This window comes from Protopterus annectens, chromosome 2.part1 (genome assembly GCF_019279795.1).
Source record: "Protopterus annectens isolate FY-2018-M chromosome 2.part1, PAN1.0, whole genome shotgun sequence".
Taxonomy (NCBI): Eukaryota; Metazoa; Chordata; order Ceratodontiformes; family Protopteridae; genus Protopterus; species Protopterus annectens.
The window spans coordinates 1,004,690,769-1,004,707,849 of NC_056729.1; positions in this window are offsets into that span (position 1 = coordinate 1,004,690,769).

Here is a 17,081-nt window from a genome sequence, read left to right on the forward strand (position 1 = left end):
AGATGACATGACTAACAGACCTCAATGCTTTGCCAGAGATGGCCTGCATCTGTCACCCCTGGGTTTTTGGGTACTGGCTAAGGCTCTTACCACCCCTATAGAGCCTTTTTTAGGCAGTGTTCCAAAGACCAAATTACCACCATAACAGCTATAAATAAATGCAATCTGATGGTCATGCTGCTCAGTGGTATAAGTCTAAATATCAAGATGCACTCACTCAAAGCACTCCTCAAAATGGAGAACATCGACATTTGTGCTATAAAGGAGACCTGGTTTAAAATGGTAGAAAGTACCCCTGCACCACCAGGCTATAACTCATTCCACACCTTACAGCCCCGAAACATGGACTGAAGCTCCAAACGTGGTGGTATCTCCATATTCATAAAGGATATGCACACCTCCAGACTAGTAGCCCAGCATAATGCATCTGAGATACTTCAGGTACAACTAACATTGGGTAAGATGGCGATCCAAGTCATAGCCTGCTATAGATCCCCAACCATGTCTCTAGACTCTCACTCCACATTCCTAAGCACCCTGGAAACTATCAAGATCCAACCCAACACGCTCTTACTAGGAGACTTCAACTACCCCTCCATCAACTGGGAAAACTACTCAAGCACCAATACACTGGCCCAATGCTTCCTGGAATTCATGAATTCCAATGCACTGGACCAGCTCATTCTCACCCCCACTAGAGGAAGCAACATCCTTGACCTGGTTATTATTAACATGGGAAACCGATGCTCTACACCAATAGTCAATCCCTCCCTCACTAGATCTGACCATAAACTAATCACAATTGAAATCCACATCTCACCTACAGTCCCCGCAAAATAACCACCTTGAAAAACTCCAAAGCTGACTTTGGACTCCTAAAAACAGAGGTGGCGAACTTCACAGCACCCATGCCAATGGAAAATAGCTGCATGACTGTCGACTCATACACCAATGCACTGTATGAACATGTACAAAAATGCATGGAACTAGCCATGCCCAACCTTACCAAGACACTCTCCTCCAAAAAAAGGAAGTCAATCTGGTGGTCCTCTGCCATTAATAAACTCTACAACAGAAAGAAGAAACTGTTGCAGAAAAAGGTGAAGTCCCAAAACTGGAAAAACTCCCTTATTAGCCTCAACAAAAAGACAGACACTAAAAACAATCACAAAGCTTCTATAGCTATATCAAGAACCTCCATGGCAATACCCAGATTTTCTCTGAGTTACTGCACAAGGGTACCTCCTATACTGAGACAACAGATATTGCCAAAATACTGGCCAACAGATTCAGTGCCAACTTTACCCCGCCCTCCTCCCCTAAAGGACTAATTACAATACCGGAATAATGCCAGGCATCCAGCATTACTGCAGCACAGTTTAAAGCTGCATTGTCCAAGGCCAAGATTACAACTTCCATGGGACCCAATAATATCCCTGGCTGTGTTCTACATGAACTACAAAGTGAACTGGCACCACATCTGTCTACCCTGTTTAGTCACAGCCTCACATCAGGCTTTGTCCCTACTGAATGGCACACTGTTACAGTCATCCCTCTCCATAAAGGGGAGTGACTACAGACCCTGGGAATTATCACCCCATTAGCCTGCCATTCTGATATGTAAAGCTATGGAGCGCATCATCAGGGACCTAATTAACAAATATATAGGAAATCTCCAAACTCTAGAGCCCACACAGTTTGGTTTTGTGAAAGGTAGATCATGCCTGCTCAACCTGGTTCACTTCTTTGAGTCAGTCACTAGCACTGTGGATGAAGGTAAGGCGGTGCACACAGCCTACCCTGATCTGGCCAAGGCCTTTGATACCATTCCTCACTCAGAAATTATCGATAAACTCACCAAACTAGGCGTCAACCCCTATATCACTAGGTGGATTGCAAATTGGCTCACAAATAGAACACACAGTGTGAAAGTAGCAGACTCCAAGTCAGACTGCCGACCAGTCACATGTGGAGTCCCACAGGGATCAGTCCTGGGTCCTCTCCTGTTCTCAGAAGGACAGGCCAACACAAAGGGACTCTGGCTGAAGGAAAGTTCACAGATGACTGCAAGCTGGGAGCCATTATTAACTTCCTAAGTGATGCAGACATCCTACAGAAAAGCTTCACTAAGACCATTGACTATTGTCAAAACCATGGCCTTAAGCTTAACCCCCAAAAATGTGTCATCATCCCCTTTGGTAAAAACTCAGTTCCCACTAATTGCCACATTGATGGGAGCCCAATGAACACTGAAGGCATTATAAAAGATCTGGGGATGCAACAGCAACCTCTCCTTCAACCACCACTTTGCCACTGCAGTCAGAAAGTCCTTCTGTGTGGCACATCTCATTACCAAGGGTTTTGCATCCAGGAAGAAAGAGGACATCACCTCTCAATACTCTTCCCTCATTAGACAAATCATCGCGTATAATGCCCCATTTGGCATGTACCTCACTAGACACCTGCAACAACTGGAGAGGCCACAGAAGAATCTCATGAAGAGGATCCTAGGCATTAAACACATGTCCTACATGGACAGACTCAAAGGACTCCAGCTATTCTCTGTCTCATATCACTGACTTAGAGGCAATCTCTGCTTGACTTAAAAAGCCATGTCTGACCCAGCTCTGTTATAAATGCTACATCTAAGGAAATCCCAATCCCTCCACACCACATGCTCCAGAGACCTCAACCTCATTACCACAATCAACAGAACATGCTGGAGGGACAGGTTCCTCACCCAGAGACTGCCCATGCTCTGGAATAGACTTCCAATACATATCAAGCAGAGCACCTCACTGTCGCTCTTCAAGAGAAATCTTGATGAGTGGATGGGTAATAGAAATTTCACCCCAGGGATCACTCCAGTGGCTCTACTTGATAAAGGCACTAGGAACTAAGATCAGGCGACATGATGCTTGGGCACTTCTATGGGCTAAGCTTGTAAAGGCTCCAGGGCCATTAACCTAGTACTCACTGTGAAGATTGGGGAAAGATGGATAAAAGCTGCCAGCCTAGTCAAATAGAATTTGATACATAATTCTATCATTTGTATAAATAAATGTAAAATACAGGTTTGTGTTTTTAAATGAAAGAAAACACTGTAAAATGTGAACTTCAGGATTGTTGCAACATTGCCATCTGCTGTAAGGAAAATCAAGCCAAGCATTTCAAATGTACTTTGATGTTACAAGTATCTAAAAATGGTGCCGAAGCGACTGGCTGAATGCATTTTTTCTATTATCTTAACTTAAGGAATAATTGTTAGAGTATACATATGAAATGTCTTTTATTGTTGTAGTTTCCTGAGCAGGTGTTAGCATGCTAGATAGTGCAGTTTGTGGCCTGGGAACTCCAGACTAAGTGTCAAAATGATGTAATTTGGGAGGACCTTAGCAGAGTTGTTTGTTAGTGTTTTAAAAACTATTCTTCAGTGAGAGACTGAAAGCATTTTGTCTTGGACCATCAACCCAGCACTGCTTATGCTCTTTAAGTATGTAAGTAGGATTATAGCACTGTGTTTTCTCTTAAGATTAGCTAAAGATTAGAAAGTTAGATTAAGTGTTTTTTCTTTGACATCAGACCTGTCCTACTGTATTATTTTAAGTGTCTGTGTGATCTCTGAACTTTTAGATATCTCTGTGGTGTAGTAGTATTTTCTTGTGTTTTAATTATTTATTATTAAATATTTTAAAAACCTTTACTTGTGGCTGGTTTGTGTAGAAATAAGCTCTAGAGTACATTGCATATTTATAGAGGTTGTCGTAGGCCACTCTAATAAGCCTTAGACTGAATAGTCACATTACCAATTGGATAATAATATTGCACAGTAATAATTGGACACCCTTTCAAGGGCCTTTAGGTAGCTGATAATATTAGCTGGTGGTGGCAGAAATTACTACAGTATAGTCTGGGTAAAGGGGCACAGCTAGAGAATCTGTGTCAGCCTTTCCCAGGAGTGTCTGTGAAGTTGTATAGATACTTATCTCAAAGTGTGGGTGTGTGTCAGCTACCGGGGCAGGGACACGAAGCACTGGTTGGACAGGGAGGGTACTGGAGGTTAGCTTGCCAGCTAGGCTGAGATCTGGACTCTATAGCTGTGCCAGTGGGGAGTCTTATTGGGGACCTGGAGAGCAAGGGAGCAACCAGCTCCAGACTGATTGTGATCTCTGTGTGCACTTAAGGGAAATTGTACTTTACTGTGTGTATTTGTTATCCTTTCCTCTTCTAGGAGACAACCTCCCTGGTGTTAGTGGTGAGGATTGAGGCTCCTTGATTGCTGGGCCAGGGCACGGTCATCACACTCACCTATGAACCTCTGAACAAGAAATCAAAAGCAAACTAACAGCAAGTTGTGTTAGAGTCTTGGTGAGCTTTTCCAGTAAAGTTGGAGAATGGGAAACCAAGGATGATACTAGTAGTGAATACCGTAGGGGAAAATAATATCATTGTTAAGAATCTGTGGCTGAGAAATTTGGAAATTGTACTACTACATTTGTTTGCATAGCTTGATTTTAAAATAAACTATTGTAGAGCTGTACAGATATATGAAGGGTATGTTTATGTTATACAGACACATGTCCAAGTCTAGGTTAATAATCATTTTTTTAACAATGGTATCACAACAATTTTCAAGCTGTAACATAAGCAATTCAAGCATATCAAAAGATTCACAAGAGACCAAAGGGAATATTTTAGATAAGAGCACATTAATCATTTTAACAGCTTTAGTAACTAACTGACTAACTGGCTGCTAAGTACCTAAACATAACATTCCCAACACATGATAAACATAGTGTGAGAAATTGAACATCAGTTTACTTGACAAGAGACAGATAACACCATGTGCAAGCCACACAACACACTGTCATTTCTAAACATTTTCCATGTATTCAATAAAGGAGTTTTCTGTATGCTACACATCTGGTTAAGGCAGAGATTTATAACATAAACTACCTTGAATCCTTCAGACATTAGTTGTATAGCTGACTATTATGCAGCTGATATTTTTACTGAATGTTGACAACTGTTTAAATAATAAGGTTATCAGTTTCTTAGTGAGATGGTTGGTAAAATGAGTTTACCTTGGAATTTCATCTTTATTTCTTTAAAGTAAAGGGCCCATGAGAAAATGTCTTCATGGTCTGCTTTTGCTACTGCTTCAAGTTGTAAAACAAGACAGATTTGTAAATTTTAATTCTTGATGAGATATTCAAGTATAACACTAATTAAATAGATATGAGATAGAGAGATTTCTTAAGGCACTGCTCAGCTTAATAGGTTTTGTATTTTTTAGACTGTCATTACTTTTAACATGTCATTACTTTTAACAATTTAATAACAAAGAAGGGAGTCTGCCTACTTTTGTATCTTGCTGCATGACACAGTCTTTGATAAACACTATTATAAAGGTTCTAAGGAACTGTGGCTGTGCAGAACAGCTTCAGTAATGCTCTATCTTGACTAGCATTTTGTTCAATATTCTGTGATGATATTCTCATAATATGAATTGATATTATAATTATGCATTAGTATTAAGAAGTTTATAAATTGCTCATCCACATGGCCACTTATCAGGGCAAATTGCTTCTGTTTCATCATCAATGACTGATCACTATGGTCTAATGTTGCCTTTCTTCATTTTTTCTTTTAATTTGTCACAACTACATTAATGGCTGGATATAAAATAAACTGAATCTGGTTATGCTTTCATTTGTCTCTAATTGAAAGCATGTGAGTGATACATAGAGATTTATGACATGTATTGTTCACTCAAACATATTTACATTATCATATCTAGTGAACACAACTCTAAGGGTTCATTCTATGGACTACATAGTTTTTGTAGTATGATTCAAATGTTCTAAATAGATGTGTCCGTATTTATCTTCACTTATTGATAAATTTCTAAATCTATTTATAAGTTATACTATATTTTTAGTATGTAGGAGAGTGTTTATCTGACATAATCATTAGTATATTGGTCATATCAGAATATTGGCGGCTATTAATATGTATATATACTACTCTCAAGCTAAAGAGAACTAATGTTAAGCAACATGTATTGAGTTATAAATCTACCTCTCTGTCTCATTGCTTAATCTCTACATTAACTTACTACTCCATCTGTACCTATGCTGTATATAACTACTTAGAAATAATGAACACTGTTTTCCCTACATTGACATTGTACCTAAGTTTTTGCTGTAAAAATTCTGACATTGTGCTCTACTGCTTTTCTGTATGATTTGTTGTAAATGCTTTTTGCAGTATGATCTCTAACATTTGTACCCAACTGTTTTCTGTAAAATCTTATTGTAAAATGTTATTTCTCTAATTGTTTTAGCTGCCAATGCAGTTTTCTTGCTGTGTTTATGTAAAATGTTAATACTGATTGCGGAACTTTTCTCCTTGGGTCTCCACTGAAAAAGAGCTAATGCTCAGTTAAACTAACCCGGTTAACAAATGTAAAATAAATAAATAAATAATAAATGAGATTTTACTTTATGAATGTTTAAGTAGTGCATTATAGGATGATTATATTCTGAAAAAGAAGTCTAATCTAATCTAAAATTAAATTGTATTACCCAATCAATACTAATTTCCATACATTATGTTAATTCATTATTAATAGTTATATAGGGAAAATAATAACTAATGTTGTTAAATCTCCAAGATAAGAGAAAAGTTGTACTGGAGCTCGAAAGGGGTTAGTTTTTTTGTTCTTTCTTTTTTCATGAGGGAAGTTATTGTAGGCAATATGTTAGATTTCTTCTCATCTAGCAGATTGGAAGTGTATTTCACTTCATGTACATTACAGGGTTTGCAAAGATATTTATATACTTGTTGTTATACAAGTAATTTTGACATTTTTCTTTTTTCTTTTTTTTTATTGGCCTGAACTAAACTCTATTTTAAGTTATTTGACCAAAATTAAAATATTGACTACAATAAGAATTATTAACACAGTAGTTACACATTTTACATTTGGTATGGTATTACAAAATCTAATACAAAACAAATATGATGTAAAGTTAAATACTGAGAATGGACTTGACTATTTTATCCTTAAACACTAACGGTTTAAACAATCCAAGGAAAATATCTAATTTATTAAGATATATGAAAGTAAATAAAGTACAAGTAGTATTTCTTCATGAGACTCACTTCAAAACAAATGATACCTTTAGCTGGAATCCTAATGAATATATGATCTTATCTCACTCTTCATATAAGAAAAAGACTAGGGGAACTTTAATTTTATGGAAAAATGCCACTATGCCTCAAATCATTTACAAATATGAAGATAAAGAAGGACTCCTAGCAATAGTAATAGTAAAATATAACAATAGACTGTGAACATTAGGAAATATATATTCGTTTCCAGGTATTGGGGTTGGGACAATAAGAAAACACATGGATCTAATAACTGGAGTATATAAAGGAAATTTGATTTTGGGAGGTGACTTTAATTGTATATTGGATAAATCAGTGACTATAAGCAAAAGAAATTTATGTGTAAGTTCTATAGGGAAGCTACTTAAGAAATGGGAAAAACGTGTATATCTAATTGATGCATTTAGTTATAAGCAGAAACATTCATTATTATTTTCACACCAAGACCACATATTTGGTGCACATACAAGAATTGATAAAATCTTCATATCTCAAGAGCTAAATTAAAAAAATAATAACATTTTCCATAATCCCTTGTCCCTTTTCAGACCATAATTTATTAATTCTCAAAATACATACAGATTATAAGAAATTAATTTTTATGTCAAGAATTCTAGCTTCCATTACAAAATTAAAACAATTTAAACCTTGGTTAGATTCAGAAGTACAATTATTTTTAGATATAAACTGCACTACTGAAATAAACATAATTAATCTTTGGGATAACTTGAAAGCCTATCTAAATGGAAAAATTCTTTCATGGTATAAAAACAAGCTAAAAAGTGGGAATCAGAATTATAATACATCCAAAAACAAATTACAGCTCTCACTATTAATTCATCTACTTACACACAAAATAATCATAAAAAAGCATTGGAAGACTTAAACAAAAGATATAATGAAATCCTAACTCACAAAACTAATATAGCTGTCGAAAGGTTAAAACTTAATTCCTATGCAGTATCACCCAAACATATGCATAATTTACAATAAGATTAGAAAAATTCAATTGAAAATAATATTACAATTATTATACATAAAGGAAGGAAAAATAAACAAAAAAGGTTTTGCATATAAATTATATACTAGGTGCATTTAAACATTATTTCTCTGACCATTATAATGATAACTAATACATCAAACTTAGACCTGAAATTAGTAAATGTAAAGGCAATACCAGAAAAGTTAAAGTTAGACATTCAAAAACAAATATCTCTAAAAGAAATTACTCAAAAAATCAAGGAAAGTAAAAGTAATAAAACACTGGGAATTGATGGAATAATTAATGAATTGTATAAGATATTTCCATCTTCAGTAATATCATTGTTTCACAAAACGTTGAATGAAATTCTAGCATAAAACACAACTCCAATTTCATGGAGATACTCCTTAATTACACCCATTATAAAAGAAAACAAAGACACTTTACAGTGTAAATCTTATAGGCCAATATCTTTACTTAACAATGATTATAAAATCTTCATGTCAATATTAGTAGAATTAAAAAATCATTGACACACATAATAAATGAGTATCAAACAGGATTCATTTATACAAGACACACACATGACAATATACAAAGAATCCTAACACTCATAGATTTTCTAAACAGAAACAACCAAGAAGCTCTAATAGTAGCTTTGGATATAGAAAAAGTCTTTGGTTCATTGAGCTGGGATTTTCTTTTTAAGGCTTTAGAATTGTTTAAATTTCCTATACGCTAATAAAGAATATTTATAAAAACAATTTGGCTTATGTAAAACATGGGGCATTTACCTCAAAGGCTATTGAAATAACCAAAGGTACAAAGCAGGGATGTCTGATGTCTCCCATCCTGTTTGCCTTAGGAATTGAATTATTTGACTCATTAGTATGCTACAACTCTAATATATCAGGCATAGATGTACATGGTCAACTCAATTCAAAAATTCTGTTATTTGCTGATGATGTTTTACTCATGTTATCTGTCTTGGAGAAATCAGTACAAAAACTAGATAAAACAGTGATAAGGTTTTATCATATTTCCAGACTTAGATTTAACAAGGGAAAATCTAATTATATACATTTGAATAAAAAGAAAGAATTTACCATAACAAATTGTGTGATAGGAAAACAAGTTCCCATAATAAAATATTTAGGAATAACACTATGTGATAATTTGGAATCTATGTTAGCCACAAATTATAGCAACATAATTAATAAAATAAAAATGTTAATAGTAAGCTGGAATAAAATATTCTTGAGATTTGAAGACAGATTACAAATAATAAAAATGACAATACTTCCAAAAATTAATTACATTGCACAAGCTATTCCTATAGTACCTAACAAGAAAATCTTGAAATAAATAAATAAAATTCTATTAAACTTATTTTGGTATCCAAAAAGAAATAGAATACCCTATACACATCATATCAGATCTTGGGAAATGGGTGGAATTAAACTTCCAGATCTAGAATCATACATAAAAGCTTCCATATTAAAAACTATCATTAATTGGATAGATCCTAATTATTCTTCAACATGGAAAACATTGCACACTATTATTTTTCTAAATGAAAATAAAATATTTAAAAATTGTATATTAAGTCAACAAAATAATAGTATGTGGCACATACTGACTGTTAATATTCAATATAATATAACAAAACCAACAAACTTAAATTATATAAATAATATTTGCAATTTATTCAGAAGATTTATATATACTAACATGGATAATAAGATTTGGCTAGACTTGATAATACCCTTTAGATCTACAAAGAATTTCTTCAATAAAATTCATAATGTTATTTTAACTAGATGGGAGGGGAAAAACTTTACTTGTTGGCAACATTGTATAGAGAATCAAGTAGTATTAGACATTCAACAAATTCAGAATAAATATGACATTCCATCAGCAGATTGGTTGATACTACAAAGCATATTATCATATGTTAAGGATCTTAATAGTAAAATTATTACTTCTCCTTATAAAACTAGTCCAAATTTGATAAGTCTAATATCTGAAGTTATTTACGACAATTATAACTGGACAAATTTAATTTCAAAATTATACAAAATATTGATAACATATAAAACTAACCCTAATGCAAGATATTGGAATCTCATAGCAAAAGGATGTCACACTAATCTATCAATTGAGAGTAAAACAAATCTTTTATGTTTTGTTAACTTAACATTTCATTTACAAGTATGGAAAATATTTACATGGAAATATATTCATAGGGCATTTATTACACCTGATAAACTAGCCAAATTCAATTCACTTGATAAATCCATTTGTTGGAGATGTTCTTTAAACTGTAAAGCTGATTGGTCTCATATATTTTTTGATTGTATCAAAATATAAAGCAATTCTGGGAAGAAAATACTATTTTTCTCCAAGCTATATTCACAGATACCTTTATTTTAACTAAATCTTTAGTTCTCTTAAATGTTAATGATACAATTGGAATGAATAAAAAAGATCAATACCTACTTTGGTCCATAGTAGCTGTGGCAAGGAAATGTATAACTAGAAAGTGGAAATCTTCAGAAGAACCTACCCTGGAAGAATTCTTGAGATTGATGGAAGAAACAGTGACATTAAAACTCAAGGTGAAGGAATCGATAATTTCTCCTAAAACATGGACAAACAATCCTTGGGAAAAAAATTTAACTCTTATTGAGACATTAAAAATGAACCCTAAATTATTAATGTGTAACTTTATACTTTATTAATTTAATATTATACATTTTTGTTACTAATTTCATATATTTTATTAATTTTTCCCTCCTTTGTTCAGGTCAATTGTACATAGTGTATATAAAGATTTATAATACTTGTTTATTGATGATTGTATTGTTAAACATTCTATTATTTGGAAAATAAAAAAAATATTTGAAAAAATAAATAAATAAAGGAGTTTTATGATTCTGTAGCCTTAGTCAATTACTTTAACTTGTATGTAGCAAAACTGCAGCAGTTGGAGACTTTACCTAATGGTGTTAATAGTTTTGTGCACTGTTTTAAGATAAATGAATCACTAAGGTTTCTTCCAGTAAGTGGCTATACAAATTTTTATATTTGCTACTCCAGCACAACCCACAGATTTAATAATGACCTGGATGATATGATACTACTGGGAATGGCCAGCATCTATATTTCTTGGCAACATAGAAATAACACTTTTATCTGTGCATCTGTAGCTGTATTCTAAATAAGTTAACTTATGGGCAAGATGAAACTCTCTGTACAATAAGTAGAGTTATTACACCTCATGCACTATGAAGGTTTGTTGATTCTGTTCCTCTGTCTACACTTATCTACTGGTTTCCACTACCACCCAAAGTGAAATAACATATTTTACTTGAAGACAGGGACATTTTTTAACCTTTTTAAAAGATGCAGAATGTTTCCTAAATCTGAAATCACAAAACACTAACAAAAATATATTAGGGTTTAGGATATTTTATTAAGTTAATTTCTTAGTAATAGCTACCTAGAATTGAATACCAACTTAAGAGCCAACTTAGCATATTTGATTACTCTGTTCCAAGGTAATAGTGATTCAGTGGCTGACGTAACTGCCATTTTGGGGAGTTCAGATAAAAGTAAAGTAGAAATTAAGTAAAACCATGCCTGATATGCAAGAAGTACCAATAATGCTATATCTTCAATATAAACTTGTCTTGTAAGAAGTGAAAATTAGCATAGACTATCCCTGCAAATAACATCATTGTCAACATGACTAAGCAGAAGACTGGAGTATTGTTTTACCCTCTATTTTCAGATCTGGGTGTCGCCAAATGGATACAGCTGGCATGGGTGGTGGAGCCAGACTAATGCTCTTTAATCACCTTTTGGGTTGTGGGTGCAGGCTAATCATAGGTTCATAGGCAAGTACTAGGCTAGCTACCTTGGATCATTTTAAGTCTAGTCAATTTCACTCAAAGGTGAGAATTCAACCCTGTACCTTGTGTCTATGAGGTAAACACTTTAATCATTATGCTGAGGTAAACACTTTAATCATTATGCCAGCTCCTAATCTCCCAAATGCATGGCATACATTTAAGAAATTAGGAAGACGTTTTTTATACCATAAGATTGTCCAAGTAGATTCATTTCTGAATAAGCTTGCCTCAAGTTGTCCCCAGAAGGGAAGATTGTTTGCACGTAAACTGGTCAATCTCATAATAGTAAACATTGCTGCAAATCTCTTAAACTGGGATATACTAAACTATGTATGTTACTGCTGGGCGAGCAACAGTGTAATTTTACTAACAAGATTACTCAGGTAGTTAGTTTTTAATAGCTTTCTTGTCCTAATGTTTCGCAAGTGTCATGAACGTCTGACTACCCTGAGTCTTTGATGTTTTAGGAGTCAGTATGCTGTTCTCATGGATATGATAATATTCTTTTTGACAGCTAGCTGTGTGGATTTCCTTTAAAAACTATCTTATCTCATTCCACTTGACAGGGTAAAATCAATAAAGTAAGCATTATAAAATATTTTCCAATATAAACAGCAATTAGAATGTTGCAAAGTCAGCACTCCACTTACCCATAACAACATAACAAACCATCACATGCCCACTCACACTTAAAGAGCTTATGCACCATAACTTCACTATACTCTGAGAAATAGTGGCCTTTTAATAAAAATAACTGCTGGGGGGAGCAACAATGTAATTTTGGCTACCAGATTTCTCAGGTAGTTTTTTTTTTTTTTTTTAAGTTTAGCAGCTTTCTTGTCCTTGTTTTGTTTTTCATAGTAGTCATGAATGTCAATATCCTGATTCTTTGATGTTGTAGGAGCCAGTATGTTGTTCTCAGTGATATGATAATGTTCTTCTTGCAGCTACATGTCATCATTCGGTGTTCTTCTTCTATCTGGACAGGTCTGAGTCAGTTCAAGTTAATACTCACTGACCTGATGAGCTAGCTTTGGTAACTTTACTGAGTCACTTGCATAGCTCTCTATCTGTTATCCTGAAAATGAAGAGTACTACTTCTCATAATGTGGAACAAATAGGCAAAATGTGGAACACTTGCTAAAAGCTTTAACTAGGAAGCTCATAGGATGGTTAAAATGTGCTATTTTTCACTTGTAAAAGGTTCTTTTAATGAATTAGTACGCTTCAGTTGTGTTTACCATGGATATCAGCTACAAAGTTCCTAACATTGATTGTGTGACAGACAGATTGTGTGACAGACCCTTTCAATGTGGAACTTTGAAGAACATGAACTTTTCAGGACCCCAAATGAGGAACTCCTGCTAATGTAGTACACTTGAGAGGTATGGTCACTTGTGATAATGCCCAGACTGTTTCCACTGTTCCAGTATTACTTCATTTATATTACAGCTGCAGGTGTCCGTTCTGTGAACCGCAGAGCCTATGGAGATAGGCTGGTGCGGTTGCGCCACCAGGCAGGTCAGTAATCCACTACCAGTAACTGTAAAGAAATATAAAAGTATGACAGTCAGCAAAAGAGTGCAGTGTAGTCAGTAAGGAATAAAATCTGCAAGTAACAGTGTGAAAGTGTATGCAAGTATTGCTTGATTACAAAAGTGTGTTTCAACCTGTAAGTTAAACCGAAAAATGAAACTGTCTGACATATATTCTGAAATAAAAATGCCCTACCTGTAAGAAAATAGTACACAACCTGCAGCAGGCTGAAAAGTATAGCTGCAGAAGATGATGAAATCACATGTGTGAAATATATCCCTGTGGAAATATTGAAACATGACAGAGGTGAGACTGCTGGAAAGGATTGTAATAACTACAGGTAAAACATGTCAATAAAGCCTAGAAGTAAGTACCATCCTGAATAGTAAAATGAAAGCAAGTGAGAGAGTGTGAGAAAGTGTCATGAATCCAGCAATACAGTAGTAATAACCCCTGAATAAAGTATACTGCAGTCAAGACAGAATGAAATGCATGTGAGATTCAAAACCAAACAGCTAAATCTGTTCAAAGTGTTGCTGCATCTGGAATGTGTATCCCAAAATCTGGATATGTTGCTCTCAGTCTGCAATATGCAGATAGGATGATTGTCTGATATACCAAACATCCACACTTGTCTACAGCTATATAAAGCAAATGTAGCAGGATGATGTAGCTGAACAAAGCTAGATATGAATGTGTATGAAGAACCATAAAATGTATATTGATGTTGCAGTAACAGTCCTATCACCAAGTTGAAATAGTTATCATATAGGAAACTGTAGTCAGAACAGTAGTGTGTATATAACTGTAGCTATTAGAAATGTACAGCATATGTATTGTTATTCGAAGGTGTTAATATTACTTTCTTTACCCCACCCTGTAACCACATATAACCCATTCCACGTGAAAACGGTATGTGCAATCACAATTAACACCCCTGGACGTTTGTCCTGTTGGGTCATATATATTTGCATGTCCGTTGATGCATCTGCCCTGTTCATACATCCACACCTGATGGCCTGTTGCCATCAATTAACCCTGCATGTTGTTGGACTGTGTATTTCTGTTCAAATTATGCATGTGTTATGCACCCTGTTCAATGGTGTGAATATCTGGGTGTTTGGTTAATGGGAATACTAATGCATGCTGTTACAACTAATTGTGAATGGTATTATATGTCACTAAACCAAACTGTCATGACATAATGCAAAACATAGGACGACAGGGAAGGCGGGTTCCAGCGGACCCACCTCCCCCACCTCAGCTGGCGAGTGCACCTGGCACTAGTGCCGAGTCCGGACCCTCCTCCGGTGGCCCTGTGCCACCTGCGGGTGGAAGCGCTGCAGGGGATGGGGCTCGCCCCCCCTCTGCAAGTGTGGCCGGAGGAGAACCACCACTCACCCTCCGTAGCGTCCGGACTGTGGTGCGTAGGGAGATTCGGGACCCTGTTCTCGAGCCCCTCTGCCAGCTCGAGGCATGGGTGGCGCAACTAACGAGCATGCCTGTTGCCCTGCCTACACAGCCCCCAGCACAGCCCCGTCCTGGGCAGTGAAGGAACAGTGGCAACTGCCTATGGGTGGGAATATCAGTTCCACTGTTGCCATCTGTGGGCTCATGGGCTCTGTATATCCAAACCTCCGTCCCCGTCAATTGTGTAACCCCCCCCACATATGTCATACACCGCCCCTGTATGCGTCTTGTTTGTCTTGTCTGTTTACCTACCCAACCTACCTCCCCAGCTGTACCGACTTCCTTCACCTGACATACCACTCTCACCTGAAAAAAAGGGCACTCTGTACCCACAAAAAATTACGCCCCATACATAGCTGCCCATTCCGCACACATGTCTGCTGGACATGGAACCTATCAATTACAATTGGCTGTACAACAAGTATTATTGTTGTCCTGACACCTCTCTCAGGGGTGGAAGGTTTCAAATGTCACACCAAATTACATACATATGCACAGCTGTTGCTGATGAAGAAATGGGCAGCTATGGGCCTTACCTACATCCCTCCTGCACATCCCAAGCTTGTTTCCCTACTGTCTTACCCTCTTTGTGACCCCTTTTTCACCACTTTCCTGTCTCCCCATTTTCTTTTCTTTCAAAGAAAATAGCGCGGGTGTGTGCAAGAGTAAGCACGTTTAAGCGGTTGTAAGCGGGTGTGCGCTTGTGTGCGTGGAGCTAAACGCCAGTGCGCATGCGTGAGCTCCGCGCAAACCAGCGCTAACCCAGTTACAACTGCTTAAAAGTGCCTTAGTCACTTTGATTGACAGGTCTTGTAGTCAGTTCAGAAGCAAAATAAAATCCCACTGGCAGTCCCGAACCCAGGACCTTGGAAACAGTAGTCTGCATAACTTACCACTAAGCCATGAATCTTATACAAGAACATTGTGCTAAAATAAATATATCATGTAATAGTAGGAATGAATGTAAAGGGAATATAGATGTGTAGTACACAAAGCATGCCATTTAGAATTACTATCAAAACTAGTGGATTTCAATAATAGTAGTGTGTGAACAGAAACAGCCATGCTAGTTGGTAGCTAGTAGGTAATAATGTCACTATAGCACCTTGCAAGCCACACACATACTCACAGCAGGATAATCACTGCCCATACCCCACAACCTCTTACAGGAACACATCCGGACCAAGTAATAAAATATGTGGAGCAAAGGCCCAAAACCAGGGACACATTACAAATAATGTTACAACAAATGCAGACAGTTCAGAGAGTAACAGGGTCTGCATTTTGTGGGATGTTTGGAAGGGTATGAAGTCTGAAACTTGAATGTTTGTCACCATATTCTGACTTGAGCCCAGAGTGATTTCTCAGAAAAAGGTGTGCATGAGATATTGACCAAAATATGAGGCAGAAATGTGGACAACCTGCAAATATCTGTACACATGACGGGTCTGACACCACCAGATTTGAATAGTTAAGAGCCTAGACATAGCAACAGTGAATGAATTACAGGGATGCCCCACAGACTCCATGTGAAATGTACAAACAGTAGGCAGAAAGGTGTAACACATGCAATGTTAACTATGGAGTCCTGAAAGTATTCACCACTTGCATGGCAGAAAAAGTGTAGTAATACATATGCTCATGCTAACCCACAGTCACAACTGCAGCATATCAGACATTTTAATGGGTGTACCCCACTGATATGTACCATTCCATGAGGCAGATAACAGATGAACCTGAAAGTCTCTGGGGCCTGCTCAGCAGCATACTCAAATACCCTAATAGATGTCAAGGCCCACACCATGGCCAGACCACATTGCATGCTGTAACACCCTAGCAGATATAGCAAGCATTCCAAGGTGTGAATGTACATGGAAAATAGGAAAGCTACAGCAGCACACTACAGTCAGGACACCTAGCAGGCATACAAGTAGTGACTGTAAAGGGCAAATATTGAAGCCTTAGCAACAAAGTGCAAGCAAAAGTGAAAGGAAAGCACACAC